Source organism: Parasteatoda tepidariorum, chromosome 2 (genome assembly GCF_982258835.1).
Source record: "Parasteatoda tepidariorum strain Cologne lab strain chromosome 2, Ptep-v5.0, whole genome shotgun sequence".
Lineage (NCBI taxonomy): Eukaryota > Metazoa > Arthropoda > Arachnida > Araneae > Theridiidae > Parasteatoda > Parasteatoda tepidariorum.
The window spans coordinates 35257313-35283432 of record NC_141756.1 but is presented as its reverse complement, the minus strand read 5'-3'; the positions used below and the strand labels follow the sequence as shown (position 1 = coordinate 35283432).

At 28.2% G+C, this 26120-nt stretch overlaps 1 protein-coding gene across 3 annotated transcripts in view; it reads left to right on the top strand.

The window, feature by feature from the left end:
* Positions 1–1879: 1879 nt before the first annotated feature.
* LOC107454946 (uncharacterized) overlaps positions 1880–26120 on the top strand; it is a 59689-nt gene continuing 35448 nt past the window's right edge. The window contains exon 1 of one of the 3 annotated variants that reach the window (XM_043040942.3): positions 1880–2145. The gene's annotated coding sequence lies outside the window, so the exon portion shown is untranslated. The remainder of the gene's footprint in view (positions 2146–26120) is intronic. The other 2 variants (XM_043040945.3, XM_043040943.3) reach the window with 2 other exon arrangements.

The following is a 26120-nucleotide window of genomic DNA, read 5'->3' as shown; positions in this document are numbered from 1 at the left end:
ATTTAATATGTATTAATTACTGTTTTAGATCCATGTATTCTTAAAGAAACTTATAACAGTTAATGTTCATTTCACTTTGGCGAACGAAATCCCTCACAAATAAACTGCATTGGCTTGTATTTAATTTGTAAGGGTTTAATTGCTAACACAAAGATAATTAATAATAGCGAATAAGTGCACTGTTTGATTTTATTAAAGTTAATAATTTGTTTTATTATCCAACAGAAGCGCCATTGTGCTAATCAGTTGATTTGCTTAAAATTTTAGCATATTCTGCATTGATCATTTTAATAATACCATGATATCGACTGTGAGATTGTAAAACTCGAAATACTCGAAATTCTACTTATATAAAAAAGGAGGACAAGCTGATCACCGAAGGCGGTGAGTAGATATTAAAATTAATATTTTTATGTTGACTGTTTAAAACAATACGTTGTAAAAATAATAATAAAACAATTTTTACAAGGAAATTGGCCACTTCATGTAATAATGCATACATATTTCCCATTCCATTTTTAGAATTCCTCTTTACAATAGTACACGTTGTATTAATAAAATCGTTATGTACTTAGAGAAATTTTTACTAGAAAAATATAATTTGAAAAATGCATTTTAAAATTAATGTAATTTGATGAATTGCATCACTAAGAATAAATAAATAACTCACGATTGTAGACAAATTTCTATCCTATTTTTATAGTTTCATACATCATTCAGGTTTATTTAATAATTTCTTACCTTTTTTATTAATGAACAAATATTATGAATAAATTAGTTTTTCTACTTACTGAAATGAGTCTATTCGAGTGTTGTTAAGAGTAAATATTTGCTTTCAGTCATAATTTTTTTTTTGTTTAAATTTTAAGCTAAATGAAAATTTAAAAGAAGAATATTTTAAATCGGAATATATGCTCTTCTTTTTTTTCTTTCCACTACAACGAACCATATCAGTGCTCTTTACTAAAAGGAAATGATATTTTTTCGGAACTGTGTAATCATTTAGTAAATTAATATAAATTAAAACCAGTCTTCATTAATATTAAATTTATAAAATATATTTATTTTCATTAAAAATATAATATTAAACAAAATATTTTTCAAGTCACAAAACTCAATTCGAAAATTACAAATCTTTTAAAAACGGGTAAATTACGTAGTAATGTTTTCTGAAAACTTTCAAATAATGAGTAAATTAAACAAATCGTTAAGTTGTTTTCAATTAATTTTTCCCATTATCCAAATGTTTCATTTTTATAGCTCTTAAAATCTCAATCATGTAAAATCTTAATCTGTGTTAATCATGTAAAACTTTTAAGAAATCAGAATTACTCGAATTTATCTGATGGTTTTGCCACATTTAATTAATATTTGAATTTGTGTAGACGTAATTAAATGCGCTTTCAGAAATGCAAAAACCAGTAATTTAGAATTTAAAAAAATACAAAATCATCTAGATTATCCCAAACTATTAGCATTTCATTATTTCGTTTATGTATAATTGCAACTAATATATATCGTGTTTAGAAATTTAAAATGCAAATAACCAAGATTGTTCTAATCTGCTTGATTGCTTTGCACTTTAAAAAAAAAAAAAAAAAAAAAAAAAAATATATATATATATATATATATATAATTGCTATTATTCGTGTAGTATACGTAAATGATATACTTGTGATTAGAAATTTTAAATTTACGTGAATTGAGAAAAACTTGTGAATCTTAGTAAAACATTATTATTACATTAAACCCGTCTAAATAGAATAAAAATATCGAATTTGATTTATTATTTTTATAAAAGAAAACAAAAACTTGATAGCTTGGTCAGCTTAGGTGTTTTTATTATGCTATAAACATGAAATCACCTGGAACTTTAATCGCTTCCGCCAACCGGCATTCATTCCGAAACTAAAATATCTTCGCCAATGTATTTATTCTTTGTTCGCCAAAGAGAAAATATGCCAACCTTTGTGAATCGGATGGTGCGGCATTTGTTGGGAAACATCCGCTTGATCTCCGGTACGGCGATGCTTCTTCGTTTATAGAACATATGGTGATAGTCCATCCATCCAATCTATGGATACACGAGGCAATGGGTTTGTTTGCCGTATTGTTCAAGAAGGATTATATATTTCTCCTACTCTGGTAAGAAAATTTTGAACATAAATTTTTCTTTTTCTGAATTATTTAAAAATTAAAAAGGTAAATTAAAATTTGTTTAAATAGTTTAGTTTCGTAAATTATTCACATTTTAAATTTTTTTTTGTGGGATTAATGACTAATAATTACTTTTTTACAATATCTGTAGGAAACTGTATTATTGTTTGTAATATTTTCACTTTGAATATTGTTATGTCATGATTTTTATTTAAATAGAAATATTTTAAAATTTAAAAAAATAATAAACAGGAGAGGCATTAATAGTAAAAACATTTTCTTTAATTCTTCTAAATTTATTTATAATTTAGTAATTTTTAAGCAATTCAAAAGGTGAACTAAAACCTTTTTAATTCATTTTCATAAAACATAATTTTAATGTCACATTATAATTAGTAAAATTTAAAAATTTTCAAAATTTAAGTTAACAATTAATCTGAAAAATTATTATGATTTAATTTATGTATACGAAACTGCCTTTGGTATGTCTATAAAAATTTATTCAAATTTTCTTATTTCTTATAAATTCTTATTTCTTCTCGCTATTTTTACTTCTTGATATTATTTTATCACGGTTTTTAGTTTATTTTAATCTAATTTTTTTAATTTAATTTAAAGTTAATAAAAGGAATATAAAAGAGTAAGTACAATTAATACGAAATAAGTCATTTTCTTTTGGAATTTTTAAATTAATTTAAATTATTTCTAATTAAATTAAATTAATTTAAGCAATTATAACTTTAAAATGAGTTTGGAAGAAAAGAAAGGTAGAAACAAAAGATAATTTTATGAAATTGAAACAAATGAAAAAACAAGAAAACTTTATACAGTGCTCAGAAGAAAAAAATTAATCACCCCGAATAACTTTTGATCAAATGATTGGACCTTCATGTACTAGGACTTAATTAAAATAACGTGGAGGTGAGCTCAAATATGCGAATTAGTACAGAAAATATCTTAAAATACGAAAATAGGAACAGAAACGCATTTAATTTGAACAGACACATCTTTTTTCCAAGTCTTACGTTTAAAATTTGATTTTTTTAAGAACTATTCGGGCTATTTCGTTCACATTTTTTATTTTGACATGTAGCATTATATACTTTAAAATGATGTAAAACTTTGTATTTCTTACAACTCATAATTTTTCGACTATTACTAAATGAAATAATAGAAAATAAATATTTATTAAAAAATAATATTTTTATAGAATATAATTTAAACTACTAATTTTACGATGGCGTGCAAAAATTTTCCGATTCGCTTAAAAATTTCTCGTGATATGGCGAAATATGCAGAAAGTAAATGTAACATTAAGGCAAGGGATTCAAACTTTGAACTGTTCTACTAACCAAACAATTAGGACCATATTTCCCAGATTGCGGTTATCCCTATAGTTTATGGGTCAGAAGACCAATTATGCTTTTTAGAGACAGCACATTTTTGTGTCTGATTTTGTAACTTAAAATATAGTCTTCACTAAATAATCAACATATTTAGCATCTTTCCCTCAAATAATTAAGATTGAGTCCTAGTACGTGAAATTTCTACAAGCCGTACGAAATAAGCAAAAATTTAAAAATATGTGAAAAGTTTGTCCTTTAGCTTAAATTTATACAGAAGTTATAATTCTAAATGTCCCTTTTACGCTTTGATTTTACTTTGTAAAAAATGCTATGACAGACATTAATTTCGCGAAACATATGTTTGATAAAGGTTGTAAAATAAATTAAATTTAAAATAACGCAGCCATTAATTACTGTCACAAATGAATATACACTTATCTGCCTTCTCATCGCGTAAAAAGAAGCATTTAACCAATTAATAAACTGCCGTTTTGATTTATGACTTAAAACTCTTGCATTGATTGTTTAGAATATTGTATCTTTTCTAAAACTATTATTCAAAATTTAAAAGTATTTCTGATGCTTAAAGGGTAATGGTTGAAAATGAGACACTTTTTTATTCATTAAATACGACAGATGAGAATAGAAAAGATTTATAAGGGGAGGGTGTGTTCTTGTTTACTATCTACCACGGTTACCAAGGAAACGCAATTGTAAAAATTCCGAACACGTTGCAAAACTTTGCTCATGACTCAACTTAAACTCATATGAATAAATCGTGACAATCTAGGAAGATTCATTTGAGTAATTGGATCTTAGTTAACAGTCGAATCTATTGAAACATAATAAATCATTTTGTTTAAATTTGTCAAAAAGCATGCGAAGTAGTATATGTTTTGTAGCCTCATTGATAAGTGCATATTAAAGACTGTAAAATATATTCTTAAAACGACTTTACAGTTGAAAAATAGATTTTTTTAAATAAAGTAATTACTTTTTTGAAATACTTTGGATCTTAAGATAACTAAAATAAAGGAATAAAACAGGAACTGACCACAATTATACCTATTTTTCGAATTATTTATAAACGTTAAGAAAATAAAAAATTCCCCATTAGCTGTCACAAACTAACTTTTCTGCCAATAAAAAACAAAAAATGATTCTTTCGAACCACTGGCGACGAATTGGTGGAATTTATCACCAATCCTGGAAATATTTCTAATAATCGTTCTTCAATTTCAGTCTGCTTCTCCTGGCTGTGAAACTGTTTTTAGTTCCGCTTTTTTTAGTAATGATTCGTTATATTTCGAAAGTGTTTTTGTAAATTTCCTGCTGATATATTAGTTTGCAGCCAATAATATGTACACTTTTCTGTTTTTATTTTTGATGCGGGTTCTAAAAACATAGATTTAAGGTGGTCATGGGTAGACGTTGTATGTAAGTATGAGTTTGTGCTCAATATTTACATACGAAAATAGTGATTTTTTTCTTTTTTAAATTACCCGGCTACATCTTTAGACCAGTTTTTTTCTTTAATTTTATATTTTTCTTATTTTTGCGTCTTTTCTCCAATCTCCTTTAGGTAGCCTATATCGATTTAGTCTAGCTTAATTCACTTAAAAATTTAGAACTGATTTATCATATTTCAAAAGTTTTTTTTGTATTTAAACAATTGAATTTTATTAAAAATTTATAAAGGTTTTCTTTTCTTTTGTAAACAACAGGTAATCATGTTTTGTGGAGGTGGTTTTCTTATGGTGTTCATATAATCATTTTCTCCAAAAATGTGTCCAATTCAGTATAGTTCGACTAATAACAGTACATAAAAATGGAAAAAGTACCAAAGCTAAACTAAAGCCCAAAAGAATTTTTTAAAAAATGCCATGATTTGCTTCCGGCAATATCATTTACCTATGAAACTTTAAATTAAATACTTATATAAAGTAACGGAGGTGACAAAAGTAAAATTTCATTTTAACGAAACTGAAATTTTGGTTTGCATAAGCCAAATTGAAATTATTTTGGTTTGCATAAGCCAAAATTCAAATATTTAAGAATTTATGCACCAACCTCAGTTTTCTTTCCATTGCCAAATTAAAAGCAGAATGATACGTAAATGTCCAATGCAAAAAGGTGATATAAGTCAGAGAACGGTTAGAATTTGTCATTCTGGTGCATAACTTTAGAACAGTTTTGAACGCTTTCTTTAGTCTAAAAATAGTCGCAATCGAGATTAAGTTCTATTTATCCATAATATAATAATAAATTCTATTTTTAGTGATCAAGAATCATTTAAATTCTTACTGAACTTTTATTGTCATATAAAACTTTAGTTAAAATTTCACCATTCTCATTATTCCACTTTCATAGACACGAAAACGAATTAACGAAAATGGCACAAAAATTATTTTGAGATCTCAGTTGAAAAGAATATTTATCTATGAAAACTGGGTAAAGGAAATTTTTTTTCTACATATTCAATCTATTTCAATAAATTCATAAGTATTCATTTAGCACGAATGAATGATTTTTTATAGTTTTTATCGCTTAGTATTTAAAGATATTGCTGAAAATTGATGTCTGATTTTTAACATGTAAACTAATGATAAAAAATAGTTTAAGTGGCTTTATTAGATTAAGACTTTATGTTAGCTTTTTCTCTTATCATTATTCTCATCATTAAAATCTAAAACGATTACAGCGTAGTAATAATAATCACAAATGACACATTTAGCATTTGTTTGGAGAATAATCTACCATCTTTAGTAATTCTAAAAAATTGTTCCATATTTGTAAATAAATAATAAATTTTTTTTTTATTTACTATAATTTTTTTAAAAACTGAATAGTAAAAAATTTCATGTCTTTTTTCTCGCAGTTTTTTTTCTTCAAAACTCATCATTATTCTAACTATCAAGGCTTTTTAATAAGTTGAATCTCTTCCCTAATAAATAGCATACTTCTGAAAAATTTGATCGATTTTAATTTTCATTGCATACAAATATTTCTAGTTTAATTTAATTCGCACACACTGGGAAAAAAAGTATGATCAAAACTAATAGAATATGATTAAACTTACCGTGTTTTTGGCTCTATGAGAACACCAGAAAAATTTATAATTTTTACCGTAGCGTTTTGGTTAAATTAACAATAAAATATAGTTTTAGAGTACATGATGACATTTGGTAAATGTGATGAAATTTGACAATTTTATCATGATATTTTAGAGCATGGCGTAAAAACCATTTATTCGGTTAAATTTAATTTTCAGTTTTGAAAATTCTTCACTAAAATTTATGGTAATAAGAACTATAATTTTGAAAATCCAAATTTCAGGTAAACCGTTACCACATGAACAGAAAAAGTTATCACATAAGTTGTTTTAATATCGTATATTTTGGTTTTTATTATTAGCATTATGTTTCTTTTTAATTTTGTTTTTTAACCAAGAAATCCAATACCATAAATTACGCAAATTTTACAAGAATTTTTTTAGAGTAACTTATCTTTAAAAAAAAAATGGTGTACAATAAAGAACTTTTTTAAACCGAGTTTCAGTTACTTTAAGAAAGTGTTACTTAATTTGCTTCCCCCACAACTGATTCTTTTTTTATACTAGAGATAGTATACAATTGTTTTTCGCTTACTTTAAATTCAAAATGTAACTTTATCTTAAAATATAAATGTACAATATTTAGATTTTTTAAACAAACTTTTCGTTATCTTATTTTGAGTTTTAATTACTTTAACAAAATTCAAGCTAATCAATCTGATTTTGAGAAATCACAATTATTTTTCACTAATTTAAAGATTAAGTGTAACTTAATCTTAAAAAAATTCGAATTGATTTGATTAATTTATTTTTCTTATTTACAGTTATATATTTTAAAACTGAAAACTGATATTATATCAATAATATTTACAACATAATTAAATTTAAACTTTAATTTATAATTCTATACACCTTATAAAAACTTAATTAAAAATGTAAACGAAGTACTTTGTGGCCAAAGGCGTTTCCCACAATACTTAACGAACGCGAGAGGAATAATCTCCACCTTAGCTTATATCAGATGAATATCTTAATATCTGAATATACAGCATCTAAGAAAGTGGGGGAAAATGAAGATACTCAAGCACCTATTGACAGGAATTTACACCCCAATAATGACCGTTAGATCTCATCATACAATCAAATCAGTAATCCTTTTCAAGGTCTTAAACCGAAACCAGTTTCATATTCTACTGCTGTCACCAAATACTGCATTGTTTTCGCCTAGATTCGTCTCTTTAATAATCTCTTTCATGGGACATAAGGTTTTGTTCTTTTTAATCTATCTCACATATAGAATTTTTTTTTTACTAGATGGTATTAATGCATGTCTGACGGCATCCTGATGTTTGATAACCTAGCAGTATACCCCCCACCCACTTCCGTTGTTCCAAGGTAAATTAGAAGGATGAATCTGGGAACAACAGGTGGGGTTTTTTAGTCGTGAGTTTCTTAATGAATCCACGGTTGAAATTCACCAGTATGGAATAGTTTTTTTGATATATATATTTATTAAAAGTAAGAAGACAGGGGAAAATGGGGGAGATTTGTACCGGCAGATGGCAAAGTAATTTCGCAGAATTTTAGGTTCTATTCATAATTTTTATTTTTGAAATAAATATTTTAATTTTTGCAAATCACTTTGAAAATTAATAGCATTATTTTATTTTTCCATTCGAATTTCTTCTATTAAAATCGTTTGAAATTCTGTCTTCAGATTCTGCAACTGTTTATTTGCAATAAAATGCTTTTTTTCCCCATTTACCGAAAAGAGTATTATAAAGATTTAAGTAGATTTCAACGGGCATTTTTTGTTTACTTTTCATTTAATAATAAGAGCTACTATTTGCTTAAATAAAAATGTCAGTATAAAATATGTTTTAATACATTAGATTACATTAATACACCAACTCCTAAAATTGAAATGACTTCTAGAATTAATCTATGGGAAGAATTACTTAAAAAAACTTACTAAGAGGTTTGAAATAAATATGTAACTGCCCGGGGTTCTGTATTCAACTTTTAAACAAATGGCGTACTCATTTAATAATTAAAAAGAAATAAAACTTTCTTTGTTTGAAGAAACGGAAATGTATATTAACAGAAAACTAAATCCACATTACAAAATTTCGAAACTTTAAACTAATTTTGTATAGGTAAATTCTTCTTGGATAAAAATGTATTATTTGTTACTAAATATTCTTACATTTTCTTTAAATATAAAACTTTTTTTTAAAAAATTGATGTCCAAAAACTTTAATTATAAATTTATTCGATAATCATATTTGATTCGTCATAAAATACTTGGTCTAGTTCAATATTTATCTGTTAAAAAATTTATTTCAGAATAAAATAATAAAATTAGTTTAATAGTTTTAATGTCCTTGGGATCCAACAGATTAACTCATTGACTAGGTCCCGTTTGACCATCTTTCTGTATGCCACTGTTTATGTCGTGTGTCCCCATACTATACGTTATATAAGTTATTTATATTATGATAGAACGTAGGCAGTTCAGATTAAATTTTTGGTCCTCCCTCTTGAAACAAGAATAACTTTACAACACAAAATAGTTTTAAAACATTGTTTGAAGCATGGTAATATAATAGTTCTCTAAATTTAACACACAAGAAAACTAATTTCTTTAATGTGTAAAAAATAAAAAAAAATAAAAATTACTAATTTTAATATTTTTTTTATTTTTAACTTTAAGGAATTTAAGTCGACGACAATTTAAGAAAATTTTCTTAATTTCTCTGAAATATTGAAGGGGACCTTCAGATTATGAGGTTAATTAATGAGGGTGATTAATTAATGAGGGAGATCCAGACAGCCACGCATCACCTCACCCCACCACCTGACAGCGACGCCCATGGTTTGAAACATGAGTGGTTTGATTTTAATATTGTTAAACGAAATAATCAAGTGTTAATTATTTTTAATAACTAAATTCATATCGGAAACAAATTCGATTACTACAATTTTTCTTTAGATTCTTTTTAACAATGCTTTTGTTCTGATTCCTTTATTCTCTACATCTTAAATCCTTCCTAAAACTTTGAAAAAATAAAAATAAATAAATATTTATCTATAATTTTTTGAGCTTTAAGCATCTATAAAGCACCTACTTTCAAGTTCTTTCAAAGATAATGGTAATTTATTATAAGCAAATACACAACGTTCAATTTGTTTTAGAGGTTATTAATTATTATGGGGATCATATACACCCAGCATCCCAGCCGCCAACTACGCCCATGAACACGTGGATGGTTAGATTTTGATATTGAAATAATTCTGTCTTAATTATTTTTAATTTATAAATTAGTATTCACGCATAAGTATTAAAAAATAATTAATGAGATCACCTATTTAGATTGTTTTTAACATTTTGTTTTAAAGCATTATTCTCTGCCCCTTAAAACATTGAAAAAAAATATCTACAAATTTTTGAGTCAAAACCTTAAATGGTTCCATTTTCAAGTTCTATCAAACGTAATAATAATAATTTATTATCAGCAAGTACATCACGTTTTATTTGAAACGTCTTTCCCACGTTAAAAAGGAAGGTCAAGACCAACGGTATACGATAAAATCATCTCAGACAGTCCTCATGGCTTACTGAGAAGCAAAATGGCGAAATTAGTTGAGCACGCAATCGTCTGTCGGTTGGCAGAGAGTGGAACAAATGAGCAGTTACTTCTGTTAGAAGTCTTCTGAAAATGACCACACCATAAATCGTTATGACCTCAATGAAAGATGAATGGCAAGGTGTCGTGAAGATGTTTTAATTTACTTTCACTCTTTGACAAGAGATTAATTCGTTTTTACAACTCGTGGAACAATGGTGGGTGAGGTTTACTGAAATCGTAATAATGCTTCTAGATTAAGTTTGTGTTGTAGATTAAGGTAAATATAAAAATGATACTTCATGGTTTTAATATTATGAAATTCTAATGTTCTTCAATTATATTTCTTGTGTTTTAAAACAGATTTTAAAAGATACACCATAGTGCTACAATGTAATAAAATTGATTTCTAATGTCATTTTAGAAAAATATTACACAAAAGAAATATTTATAAAATGTTAAAACCATGAAATTTAATTTTTATTTACACTGATTAAAATTTCTAGGAAAAATGGTTAAGTAACAATTTATTTAATTGTTACTTTCCCATATTATAACAAAATAGTCAAATAACCATGAATAAAATGGTATTCAAACTGTTAACTATGAGAAAAACCGTTTATTAACTGCTTTCACTTATTACTGTTGAACAATCAGAAGTTTATCTCACCAACTAGGTCCACTTAATGAAGCCACTTCGTCCTTTGAAGCTGAGTACACGTTATAGCCAAAACGGCTAATCTGTCAATCTCATGACCAACTGAACGGATGTTCGAGTACCAGCGTAGACCCTACACAATTTCCTCTATTCCTTCAACACATGAATTCGTGATCCTGGACTAGAAGAATACGATACTCATTCCGGCTAGAAGACAGTACCATAAATCTGCTTAACACAAAAGATATCTAACTTCCTATTTCTTGCGATAGGGTGAAATAACCAAAAAAAACTATTTGAACCTAATTTCAGGGTTCATTTGATAAATCATAACTCAACCACAACCTAACTTCAATGCCAACACCTTATGAAAAGTCTAGCTCTAATGTTTAGCTAAATTCCTTTTTTACTGTTTTGAAAGCATGAAATGCAATGGTAAAAATACTGTGTAGTTTTCTATTCATAGTTTTATAACCATACTAGTTGTAAGCGCTTTCAAAACCATAAAGGTAAAAAAAAGTTCTTTACGGCAAACTTCACAGTTAGTTTGATGGAGACTGTACATAGGCTACACAAGATGTACATAAGTCTTCATCATAAACATAATATAGAAACATTGTTGCAATATTAGCAAACAGCATCTACCATTATTCCACGGCTAGTAAAAAGGATTAATCTCCTGTCTAAGAATAAAAGTTAATTTAATCCTTTTTTTATAAAATTTTTTTTAAATTATATAACATCAGAAATTAGTTTTTAAATATTTAAGTGATGCATACATCTATTTTAAACTTGTTTTTTAACAATAGAAATATAATTGAAGAATATACATTACATTGAATTTCATATAATATTTTTTGTTAGGTATTAATTTAAGTAATGGGGTGAAATTTTAAAAACCTAGACGTATGTTGAGCAATTGAAAAAAATTTGGAGGAAATATTTATAAATGAAACCATTTGAAGGTCAATGCGCAGTATTATTTTCTAAATATTTTATTTAACCACATTTTTTTTAGAAAAGAAAGCAAGCAGTTTTAAAATATAAAATCTGTTTTGATAATTAAATTAATTTTATTTGCTTAAAGCATTATTTGCTGAATTTTGATTCGAAATGAACACTAAGAAAAAAAAATATAGCTAAAGCTACCAGAATATGGTAAAATTTACCGTGTTTCTGTCTGTATGGGAACACCAAAAAGCAAGGTAATTTTTTCCGAATAGCTTCAGTAATGATTTCGGGAAAATTTACAATGAAATATGGTTTTATCGTGTGTGATAAAATTCGGTAAATGTGGTCCCATTTGGTAATTTTATCATGATACTTTAGAACATAGCATGAAGCTATTATTTCGGTTAAATTTATTTTTTAGTTTTGCTTTTTTTACTAAATGTGGGATAATAAGAAGTATAATTTTGAAAATTAAAATTTCCAGTAAACCGGAAAGATTGCCAAATGAATGGTTGAAATACAGTATATATTGGCTTTGTTAAACAGATAAATGTATATATATATATACAGGGTGTCCCAAAAGGTCGTTTACAAACTTAACATGCTGGTCTGTCATATCATGATGAACAAGATTTACATCGGAACTTGTGTCCGAAAATTAAAACTGTAACCGCTAGAGGGCGATAAGTGCAGGTTTGGATGAGGAGAAAAAAAATTATATCGATAGCGGTGTTAATATGATTTTTATTATAAAACATCATTACATCACAGCAAATGCTCAAAATTCCTTCCATTCGCCAAAATGCACGTTTCACAGCGTCGGCGCATGGATTCACGAACCCGTTCAAATTGGCCAGGAGTGTCACGGACACGTGCTGCTGCTACCGCGATCTTGGCGATAAGATCCATGTCCGATGTTACAGGTGTTTCGTACACTATGGACTTCATGTGTCCCTACAGGTAGAAATCCAGGGGAGTCAGGTCGGAGGATCGCGGTGGCCATGGGACCGGTCCACCTCTACCGATCCAGCGATTAGGATAAATCCTATCGAGGTATTCTCGAACAGCGTAGCTAAAGTGGGCAGGCGCTCCACCATGCTGAAACCAGATGTTTCGGCGTGTAGCGGCTGGAACGTCACTCTTCAGATCCGGCAAAACTCTTTCTAAAAAAATGCGATAGGTATTTCCGTCGAGGTGTTCAGGTAGAAGGTAAGGGCCAATCAGCATGTCACCGATAATACCAGCCCAAACGTTTACGCTGAAACGTTGTTGATGTGCATGGGCACGTGTACATCTTGGGTATTCATGCGCCCATACGTGCATGTTGTGCAGGTTCACGACACCATCCCGTGTAAAGCAGGCTTCATCAGAAAACAAAATCCATGATGGAAAATCTGGCTGTGCGACCCGCTGTTGCAAATACCAGCGTGAGAATGCAATGCGTTTGGGATAATCGTCAGCGCACAATGCCTGTACTTTTGGAAGTGGTAAGGGTGTTGCATGTCATCGTGCAGTATGCGCATTATGGTGGAACGAGCTACATCCAAGACACGTTCACCTTCTCGGAGACTTCTTTGCGGGTTGATGGCATACTCCTGTATCACGGTTTCCTCTACGACAGGTGTGCGTGCAGCACGTTCACGATCGATGTGGCTACGTGCTACGAAAGCACCTGATTCACATAATCTGCGGTGCAATCGTCCAAACAAAACATGACTTAACTGACGTCTGTTTGGGAAGCGCTCTAGGTACGTCCGTGCCGCGGCTCGTCCATTTCCATCAGCGGCGCCGTATACGTAATGCATGTCGGCCATTTCTGCGTTACTAAACTCATTCATCCTTCTCCTTCAACGTCCACGCCTGAAATGATTGTTTTTCCCACTCTCCCGTTTTCGTGCAATTATCGCCCTCTAGCGGTCGCAGTTTTAATTTTCGGACACAAGTTCTTATGTAAATCTTGTTCAGCATGATATGACAGACCAGCATGTTAAGTTTGTAAACGACCTTTTGGGACACCCTGTATATATATATATATATATATATATATATATATATATATATATATATATATATATATATATATATATTTCAAATTTCATTACTATGCAGTGCGGTAATTTTACCAGAATTTTTTTTCCCCGCCCGTGAAGTGCCGGAAAAAATGTCAAGTATGAAAATATGTTCAAGCATCAAGCTTAATGCTAATAAAATATAGAAATATATATTTTTTAAGAGATGTAATTGAGTTTATAACGGAAACTTTAAGCTGTTTACCATATGAATTTAGTATTTACAAAATATATAAACACAATCAAAGTGATTGTATTCTAGACTGTTGAACTCAAATCTTTCTAATAAATTTACATGAGTCAGCTGAAATTTTGTTTTATTTCTTTTGATATTCTGGTATGATTGTTTATACATCAAAGGTCAAATATTTTGCCTTCTTAAGGCAAAATATTGTCATCGATATGAAAAAAAAAATATCGCCGCAATCGATGTTACCCATTGTTTTTGAAAGTTTTATTCTAGTTCTCAGGTAATACTATTCTATTGTTTCTGTTTAAACTTCTTAATCAAAGTTAGAAATCATTAATCTTAGCGTTTCTATGCTCTGGTTCAACATTTAACACTTAATAAGACAAAAAGTATGTTATGAGACGGCAAAAGCAAATTACTTTTAAGTGATAGAACTTGGATTTATAATAAAATATTGTTTTTTTATTAAGGAACTCTGTTAAATATCAAAATATACTAACTACGAAACTAGTTATTATTTTTAGACGCAACACTTATAATTATTTAAATAGAGTTTTATATAATTTCTTTTGACACCTTCTCTGTTATAAATATAACCAATTTATTAGCTCGTTTGTGACCTCTGTTTGAGGTACGAGATAATTTTAAATTATTTTAAACATGGGGGCTCCACCTCCTGCTTGATTTGCTCATAAACCCTTTACGATTGCATTTTTGTTTCTTCACGATAAAACAACGGTAAAATCAAAGTTAAAAAATATTTCATCAAAATAGCTCAAAAATAATTGCATTAACTGAAATTTTTTACAACTGATTTAGTTTGGAGTAAAATTAAAACCCCATAAATTATTGTTGTGATTTCATCCTCATACTTTTTTAAGTTCTTATTCAATTTCCTGTTGCTATAAGAATTCGTTAAATATTTTTTGCCAGAAAGAGTATTTAAAAATAGTTCAAAAAGTTAATTCTTAACGTTGTCTTAGAAATTTAATTCGTTATTTTGCATTCATTCTTTTAATTGCATCCATTGAGTGGACACATTTTTGAATATAATTTATTATGAAAAATCTTATAATTTATATAAAAAAAGAAATATCCTTCATTTACCATTCAATATTATTTATAAAAAGTTTTTCAATTGCACTAAATCACCTCCTACAGATGATACTGGTTTGTAATATTATATTCCTGACTTGTGCGTGCAAATGGCCGAAATAGTTAATTGCAGTCAAATAAGATTGCATTATTTATAACCAAACCATACTTTGATCTCAGACGTATTAATGTACTGAGAAAAAAGTATGGTCAAAACTACCAGAATATGGTAAAATTTATTGAGTTCTCTGGCTCTGTAAGAATATCAAAAGGTAAAGAAATTTCTACCAAGGTGCTTCGGATTATTTAATTTCTATTACTGAATGTGTGAAAATAAGAACTCTAATTTAATTATCTGATTTTCCAATAAATGACTGCCAAAACGAACGAAAAAATAATCAACTGAAAGGTTTAAATACCATTAATTTTTGGTTCAGATAACAGAATTATCATTGTTTCCACACCAGAAATGTTTATGTTATGTATGGTAATTTTACTGAAATCTTTTTTTTCGTGTGAAATGATTAAAATGCGATACACTTAATTAAAAAAATTTTGTTTAGGGTAGCGTATTCAAAACACATTTTTGCCCTTTTTTACGACCATGTATGAATGTAGCTTGACAAGCAATAGCTATGTAGAATTACCGCAGGTTTTTTCTTTTAATAAAAAAAAATGGGACTGCATTACAGTTAATGAGAGATAGTATTTGCACTAAATTAAATAATATTTCAAATTTTTATTGCTTGAAAATTAATTCAACTTCTAAATATAAACGAACTTTTATAAATTATAAGCATATTTCGCAAAATACACACGTGAAATATAGGGTAATCTCATTCGATTTGCAATTTTACGCATATCGTTTTCTTGCAAAAGAATAAAAGATCCATTTAGAAGTTCTTAGAATATTTGTAAGAATTTGTTAAACAAATGAAACGGTTTCTAAATCTCATGTTTTCTCTTTTATCGTAAGACTTTTCACAAGACAGATAATAAGGAGACATATTATTCTAAGACTAACAGCATAAAGCACGCAAAAAGATCATTATACGAAATGATCTTCCTTTAACTTTCACACTTTGCTTGATGGTTGTACAAACAAACAGAGTGAAACGGAAGAAAATTTCTTTACCTCTTTGTTAAATGCACTTCATAGTGACATTAAATATAAAAGAATAATGTCTAAGTCTTCGTGAATGTTGAAATAAATATTACATTTGAAGCTTACAAATATTGTTTTGAGTAATCTTTATATGTTTGCCTTATGTGGCACTAATTATGCGAGTTTTTCACTATTTAAGTTGAAAACTCATACGTAAATGCGCAATATCTATTGTTGTTTTGTTAAAAAATATATAACTACATATTAAAAAAACATTTGTCTTTAATTAGAAACTTAAATGCGCCAGGAAAATAATTTTTTCTCAAGTTTTCCCCTTAAATGAAATTTATTTAATGCAAATATTGTACAAATATTGTTTTGAGTAATCTTTATATGTCTGCCTTATGTGGCACTAAATATGCGAGTTTTTCACTATTTAAGTTGAAAACTCATACGTAAATGCGCAATATCTATTGTTGTTTTGTTAAAAAATATATAACTACATATTAAAAAAACATTTGTCTTTAATTAGAAACTTAAATGCGCCAGGAAAATAATTTTTTCTCAAGTTTTCCCCTTAAATGAAATTTATTTAATGCTAATTTTTGTTTTTATTTTATGTAATTCGATATTTTTTTAAGTCAAATTAGTTGTGAAAACACATAATGGAAATTTTATAGATTGGTAAATGCTCAATTTTAGCTTTGTGACGATGATTTTCGTAGAGTAGTAAAGAAGATTACAATTGCAAAGTATTAAATAGATATGCATAAACATTGGGGGCTCTCTAAGGCAAATTTTAAATTTTTTGACAAAATAACTTTTCTCAGTAAATTGTTTTGATAATTTAATTAATGCTGTGATTTGTATACATTTTTGTTTAGAAATAGAATCATTCTTTAGATTCCTGTTATTTTTTGTAAATATGAACCTGTAGTTGTACTTGATTTTTATTGCTAAATTAATTATTGAAGAGTCAATATTACATGGTGCCGTAGCAATGATTTAAAAATATTAAAAAAAATCTTTTAATTATAAAAGTAATAAACTAATCGGGACCTGCTAAACATTAAGGCTGAAAACTTTATAAAACAAAAATCCTCAAATGATAAAAAAAGTCCTGGCCTTAGGTTATTGTTTGATTCTTTCACGTTCGGAATTCTGAAAAAGCTCAAAATTTTAGCCCATTTAATCCCTTTTTTTTAAAATAAGGAGGTGTTTTATTAATAAAATGCTATTGTTTCCAAAGCCTATCATACGATTGAGAAAAATTATATCAAATGTTGTTTTTTAATCATTTGTTCGTATATTGCATTTAAATAGTTCCTTTGTTAACCATTTTCTCTCTCTTATTTTAATGAATACGCATTGCGTTAATTGTAAATTCAATGAAATAAACTAAAGTATAGCCTTAAATCATACAGAGTTGCCAAAAATCAAAATTTAACAAATTTTAGGTAATTTTTTTTAAAATTTAAAATTTTATGTTTTTTTAAAATTTAATGTTGAATGATGTGTGAAACAAAACAACACGTTTTTCATATTAATTATTCATATTTTTATCATATATGACTTTTTCCTCTAGTGATAGTAGAATTAATAAGAGGTTAATATAAAAAGTTTGGTGAGGTAACAATGCTGGAACAATTTAATTATCAGTTTAAATCAGGAAAAAAGCCCTAACCTTTTTATCTACGGATTAGTTAAAAATTTTTTAAAATTCTGATATTTTTCACTGCACTTGTATTAGAGTTTCAAATTTTTTTTAATTTTCTCAATCCTAATTCTAAATTGATTTTGTCACCAGATTTAATCAAAAGAAGAATCTCATCCTTTTTATCTTTTATTGATTCATGAAAATTGTTTATTTCATTCCACCAAATCCTGAATGTTAAATAAATATAATTACCCTTTCAATAAAGAAAAGTTTGAAGTCCAGTTTTTGAAGTTTTTTCATTTTTCCTGTCATGATTCGCCAAATTAGAAAATTAGTAAACCGCCATAAGTATTTATTTTAAATTAAGTTTAAGTAAATTTCTGTTGTAGGATTTATTTTGGCTACCTGTTAAAAAAAATCGCTGATCATTTATTGTCTACCTGTAACAGAGAGTTTATCTGTTGGATCTGTAACAAAATCCATAAGTAAATTAAAAGAAAAATCTCACTATTTTTTATCTTCAGATTTTTGGAATTTGTTTTTTTCTTCCAATTTTGACTGTTCAATATTAATATTTTTGCACTTTCAATAAAAAAAGTTTGAAGGCCAGTTTTTTGATTTTTTTTTCTAACATGATTCGCCCAATTGCAAAATTAGAAAAGCATTAAAAGTATTTATTTTTCCTTAAATTTAAACAAATTACTACAATAAGATTTATTTCAGCTTCCGGTTAAAAAAAATTCGCTGGTCATTCATTGTTTACCTGTAATAGAGAGTTTGCTTGTTAGATCTATAGCAGAATTCATAAGTAAATTAAAAGAAAAATCTCCTCACCATTTTTCATAGAGCGATTCACCGAAATTATTTATTTTTTCCAATTCTAAATGTTCAATATCAATTTTACTTTTAGTTTGAAGTCAACTTTTTGAAACTCTTTTTATTTTATTTTTTCTATCATCATTCGCCCAATTTCAAAATTATAATAGTGTCATAAATATTTATTTTAGTTTTAACAAAATTCCATAATAATATTTGTATCACATATCATATATTGTTTACACGTAACAGGAAGTTTGTTAGATCTATAACAGAGTTTAAATGTAAACAAATGACAATTGGATGATTCACATATACTTAAGGTCAACAAAATATTTCAGTTGCTTTTTAATTAATTGTGATACAGTGATGCCACCATATTACATAATCGAGTACAATTAATCTTTTCAGAAAAAAGGGAAGTTTTTTCTTTCAGAACAATAGTTAACAATTTTTCTATATATTTCACAATATTTCCTAATACACCTGTAAAGTTTCGTGACAAAACATATATTTTTTTTAACTCATAAAACAGTTGAGAAAACAAAACATTTCCCGTAATTCTGTTATTTAACGTTCTTTTTAACTTTAAGCGGAAGTGCTGAAGGTCATTGGAACAAGAACCATAAAAATGAAAGAACCCCATCTGCTTATGCATTTATTTGCGTTAACCCCTTATTCGAACAAAACAAGCAGACGATTCTTCGCTATGATATTCGAATCTGGATAGATGACCAATCTGCGTGTTCGAAAGACAATTGTGAGTTCCGAAAAGGACATCACGTTAAAGCAACTTATAAATGATGCGCATATACGTTACAAAGACGTACAGGAATGTAGTCTTACACGCCATATTGCGTGGTACACAGTTGTTTGGCAGTACCCCTTTTATTCTGCGATGATAGTTTATCTTAGTTTTTACTTTTTATTTTGATATGTGTCGACTTTAATCATCGTCTGAAATCGAAGATCGAGAACAATTTCACCACTTTTTTCTAGTGTACATTTAAAAGACACCGTATTCTGAATAAATTGATTCTATTCATGCAAATTGTGTCAGAACAAATGATGTTCTGTTAACAAACGATTCTTTTAATCGTCACGATTTATTTAATTTGCGTATTAAGATAAATATCTAAGTTTTTATCAGTTTGTGTTATCTGCTAGTTGCTAAAAGAGACGGATCTGTTCTTTTCAACTTGTGGGGCAAAACTATCCTACAGAAGACAATTTATTCTATCATTATAATTCATCCTTAACTATGTTATAAATTAAATAATTACATTATTATTAATATGTATTATTATAGATGTAGAACATATTTTGTGCATTTTGAACCGCTGCATTGAGAACTTTTTTTAATCATGATGACTGAAGAGTTTTTAGGTCTTCAGCCACCGAAGTTGAATTTGTCTTGCCATATAGTTGTGGAATGTTCTAAGACACAAAAATGGATGCAGTTTTTTCCAGAAATTTCCGAATTGATTTTCAAGATTGTTTTTGGTTGGGTACCCTTGCTATAGTGTCATTTTAAAATGTCTTTATTTTTAATTTTCAGTCGTTTGTTTTTATCATTGTTTAAGTCCATCTTTACGCAATAGCATCCTTTATTGTAGTTTTTCTGAATAAATCACAGAATTGATTTTCAGAATTTTTTTGTTCTCTCCTGTATATGGCGAACATTTTAACAGGGTCATAAATGTTACATTTAAGTAATTAATATGTTAGTATCGTTTAACGTTGATGTTTCATTTGCGATTTGGATTTGTTAAGATTCAGATAAAAATTTTAGCTACGGCTTATATTATTGTGATAATTAAATGACTTAACACTTTGGTAAAGTTTTCAAAGTTTTAAAATTTTATTTATGAAATAATTAATAATAATATTGAATTATGTTTTAAATAAAAATTACAATTTTAATATCTAACGATATTTTTGTTTGTTTGTTTGTGGCGTTTAAAATTGAGATCATAAAGAATGATTCGATGCACGGTCTTTTGTTACAGTTTTGACGATCGAAGATTATTAAGATTTTATTTGAAATTATTAATTTCCGTATCATGATGATAGGAAAGGTTTATTTTGATACAAGTACTATCGATCCCTTAGAATATTGTCGAAAACTGTTGAAGGAGTATCTGAAACAAAAAGTATTGGATCGATGTTGAAACATAATATTGAAACAACTTTCCTGCAGTTCTTTTACAAATTTCCTGCAAGTTCTCTTTCAATTACTCTGCAGCATCAATTCATCATCCCATTGAAGTTTTAAAAAAAATTAATGATGGCACAGTTCATTATACTCAAAACTTCTAACAGAATAGTCATACGATTCAGAGGGAATAAAACATAATTGTTCAGCAATTTTAGCAACTATTCGTAAAAATAATTTTCTTCACAAAGTAAATTTTGCACCAAATTATGAAATATTCGACGTAATTGACGATTATGATGCAATAAATTATATGTTTTTCTTTAAATGCTTAGCACAAGTATGCGCTTAGTTAATACTAGATGAGTAAAATTTATAAAATTTTAGACAAGTAGAAGATATAAAATGATATAAGATTTATCCTTGTTTTAAACAGGAAGGCACACTGAGAAGAAAAGCGTGGTCAAAACTACCAGAATATTGCAGAATTTATCCGGTTTCTGACTCATTGGGAAAACCGAAAAGCTTCGTATTTTTCTCCAAAGCCCTTTGGTTCTTATTTTGGTAAAAATAACAATAAAATATGGTTTTATAGTGTGTGATAAAATTTGGTAAATGAGTTAAATTTTAGCATTTTTATCTTGCTAACATAGAGCATACCACAAAAACCATTCATTCGGTTCAATTAACTTTCGGTTTTGTATTTTTTACTAAATGTGTGGTAAAAAGAACCATACTTTTGAAAACCAGAATTTTCTGTAAATCGTTATTATATAAACGGAAAAATTACCAAATACATATTTTAAATTTTTCTGGTATCCATTTCCATACGGAGCTGTTGTACCCGGCCCATAAAAGTAAAGACAACCCAGAATTTATGAGACAAATGGCTCTTGAAACTATTAGCCAAATACCATCAGATGCTTTACAACTATACACAGATGGCAGCAAGAGCGACGAAGGTCATTCAGGTAGTGGGGTTTTTATTAAAACACCCACGTACACATTGAGTCTCAAATTTAGAAATTCAGAATTTTGCTCAGTTTTCAGATCTGAGCTTATTGCGATTGAAAATGGCCTAAGACATGTTGAGAGTATTGCTGAGCCTGACTTTAAACATATTTGGATACTGACAGATAGCAAATCTTCAATCCAACACCTTAGCAATTGGATGAATGTTGGAGACATGGCTGCGGCTTCAATTTTGGGGGTGCTCTTCAGGCTCTCTGCGGACTTTGGAGTACACTTCCAATGGATTCCATCACACGTTGGAATCAAAGGTAACGAGATGGCGGACTCACTGGTTAAAGATGCTTCTTTGGAACCTTTACAGCCGGATCTACCTTCCACTTTCAACGAGGTCTTTGCAGAGTGCAAAAAAATGTTTATGGACCTCTGGAGGGTTCCTCCTCCGCATAGTTGATATTTCAGAAAACGACCTGGAAGTGCCTTGCTTTTTGAGGGACCTAGAAGCCAGCAGACTTGTTTGTCTCGCTTTTCAAGTGGTCACTTGAGGCGTCTCTCGTATGTTCAGGGGCAAAAGACTTTTGGACTTTGCACTAAATGTAGGACTGCTCAGGCTTCCCCCGAGCATATTCTAATCTGTATCGATATTAAGATCGACGAGGTTTTTTCAAAACCTCATCTGTTTTTAGACTTCCTGGACATTTTTGGACTTATGAAATTGGTCTAATTGGGATGGACCTCTTGGGGATTAGAAACAACAACAACACATATTTTAAATTAATAGCTACCAGAATTATGTTTATTTATTTTTTACCAGAAAGATCATTATCGTACAGTACGGTAATTGTACCAGAATTTTTTTCGCCGTGCACTCATCTTACCCTAAATATTATTAAGTCAGCACAACATGCTCATTACTTTTGTAGAAAACTAATAAGCAATGCTGAACACTAAATTAAGATTCATCTCGAAAACGATAACAAAAATAAAAACATTTAGCGGGCATTAAGCGGAAGCTAAAGAAAGAGAAAGTACTTGAAATCAAGACACCTTCAAAATAATATTCCTGCTGGTCTTCCTTCAGTGACTTACAGATTAGTGCTTTCTTGAAACAATAGTAAGGAAGTTAAATGTAGCGATCAATTTTACCAATTATGTTTACAAGAGAAGGAAAGAATCAACATACTCGTTGAAATAGTAGAAGGTCACTTTGCACTTACCTAGTCTAAAACTTAAAATTCTATTCTAAAGTTCTTAGAAAGAAATTAACTAATCTAACCATACATCATATTGCATCAGAAATTGAGCTTCTAAATTGTATTGTTTAAGATAAGATAAATATGGACATATTTTGCAATATTTTGAAATTTATGTTAAATGATGTAGTCGTTATTTTTTTCATATTTTCCTGCCAGGGATTACGACAATAATTTGTTAATAATTGACTCAAATTTAAAACTAATTGAATATTTGATTAAAATCTAGACGTTGTAATTTAATGTTTATTTCTCTTTTTTGTTATAATGAATTCTAGTTTTTTGCTGCAATCGATGTATTTGTGAACGTGTAAATAGTGTAAATAATTATATGTTAAAAAAGGGACTAATGCTCAAATTTATTAAAGGGAAAATTACAGGTTATTTTTTGAAACTTTCCTGTTAAGGGTTATGGCAATAATTTTTTTTGATGATGGATTTGAGTTTAAAACTAATTTAATATTTGATTAAAGCTTAGACATTGAACTTTACTATTTCTTTCTTACTTTGTCATGCTCAATAATTGTTTTAAACTGCATCCGAAGCGTATGACTAGAGTAAATAATTTGTAAGTAAAAAAAGGACTAGTGCTCTTGATGGCCAGTGAGGTGACCAGATCTTAATACAATCGAAAACTTATGGCAACCTCTTGCCCGAGAAGTATATAATTTTTTAAACCTGAGAAGTTTATGAAAATTGCTCACAATATCTATATAAACAAGATCTTGTCTTCGCTATCAAAGAAGTTTGTGAAAAAAATTTCCATGGACAATTCAAGAGATTTTTCCGGATCCATGATCACTCGGCTTATTTAAGTGATTGGAAAAAAGGTAGTTTTTTTATTATTGACAAAATTTTAAGTATTTTAAGACATGTCCCTATTTTTTTTCTCCATATTTCCATTAGTTTTAATTTCTGTAAAATTCATATTTTAAAACCAAATTTTATTTTTGTGCGCTTTAAGTGTTATTACAAAATTATGTAACACAAGTCAAACATATAAAAACTTCATTTAGCTGAATTGAAAATAAAGCATATTTTTATTCGATTTGATGTTGTCCTTATACTTTTCTCACGCAATGCATCAAAAGATTATATTTATGTATAAAATGTTTAAATTGTTGCCATTGAATATTAATATATTTATTATTATTGCATATTGAAGTATCCTCCTTAGAAAGATCTTAATGTTGTTTAAAACTGAAAAAGTAAAAATCTAAAGACTTAGCGGAAATGTCTAAATATACTTAGAATTTACATTAAAAATAATGTTATTTAACTAAAAAGTAAGATTTTGTAAATTTATCTTTAATATTTCTTGTAAGAGTTTTAGTGAAACCAGTCGGATACTTAGAATAAGCAAGGATCTTTGAAAGAATTCCTCAATACGTATATGAATTGCAACACACTCAATTCCTAATATCTGAATACTTCGTAGTATTAAATACAATTTAGTTTTTGTAAGAAAAGAATTTCTGAATAATTCAAATCATTTTAGCAATGTATAAATAATAAAAAAATTCTTCATTATTCCAATATTTTTTTAAAAATTCTATTCAATTTCTCAAGTGCATTGTCATAGACTAGAGGTAAGAAATAAATAGGCTCACAAAGGACAATTTGCGTAAGTTACTTCGTTGATTATTTTTAAACGTAATACTAAAACGTAAGGAGAAATAATTAGAGCTTTGACATATAAATTTTTATATTAATGAAATTTTTAAAAATAGAGTTTTGTTTCAAAATGTATTTTTTGGACCGAAATCTTGACCTTACGTATTTGGATTCCTGACTAACCTTATTCTTAATTTAAACATATTCCTTACTTAATTTATTTTTGTGTCTAACATTTTCTTAGATAAAAAGAATATAAAAAAATCTCATACTAAATGCAACACTATTTTTTATCACGATACCGAGCACAGTATAATGTCTGTTTTATTTTAAAATATTGCCAATTAGAAATTTAAGTTACATCTATCTTGGAAATTACTTGAATGAAATAAATATATGTGTCTTAGGAGAACATGATACCAGCCAGAGATTTTGATACTTAATTTAATGGTAGACTAAGTACATATTAATACAACTAGTACTATTTTTAGATTTTAGTTATTTTTTCATGGTTTTTAGATTTTTATGCGTTTTCCTTTACAGAATTTGCAGAATATTTTAAATTTATATAAATTGAAATATAAAATTTATTTTTCTTTTGATACTTAACTATTTTTTTAAGAAAGTATATTTTATTCTAAAATAAAAAAATATGATGTAATTATTGCACTTGTATGAAATATTTTCCTTTATCTGGAATAAAATAAAATTAGTATGTAGTAAAAGCATTATTTTATGATCTACCTTTCAAATGATTAAAAAAGTTGTAAATGAAAATTGAGATGTTCGTCGAAGAAAATCTAATTTTGCAGCTTAATAATGTGGCGAAATTAAATTGATATTTTTTTATGGATAATTTTGTCGTACAAGTTATGCAATTATGATTTGAAATAAAATGAATTATAGATTATTGAGGCAAAACGCATGGTAATATCTATAGAATTTATTTAGTACAACAGTGGTTGATTGTCCAAAGTAAATAACATTCGGGTTTAATGCCATGTAAATTGAATACATATATACACAAAATTAAATGCGTGTGCATCAAATGAAGTTTATAATAATTTCAGCCCCATCAAATTTTAATAATTTTTATTGCGTGGTTCAAGGTTATAATTAGCTATCACTAAATGCAGAGTTGTGAAACTACACAGTAAATACTCTCTATAACAAAAAAAAAAATCGATGTACCAAGAAGGAGTTGTCCGATTGAAACGAAAATTGGTGGATAGGAAGACAATGTACAGAATAGTAAATGATTAAAATTTCAGAACAATTGAATAATTTATTGCACAGTTACAGTAGAAAGTTCAATAAGATGTTGACCCGCCTCTAGCCTGGATGCAAGCTGCCACACGGCGTGGCATAGACCGATAAAGCTCCCGGATGGTCTCTTGCGGTATTTCC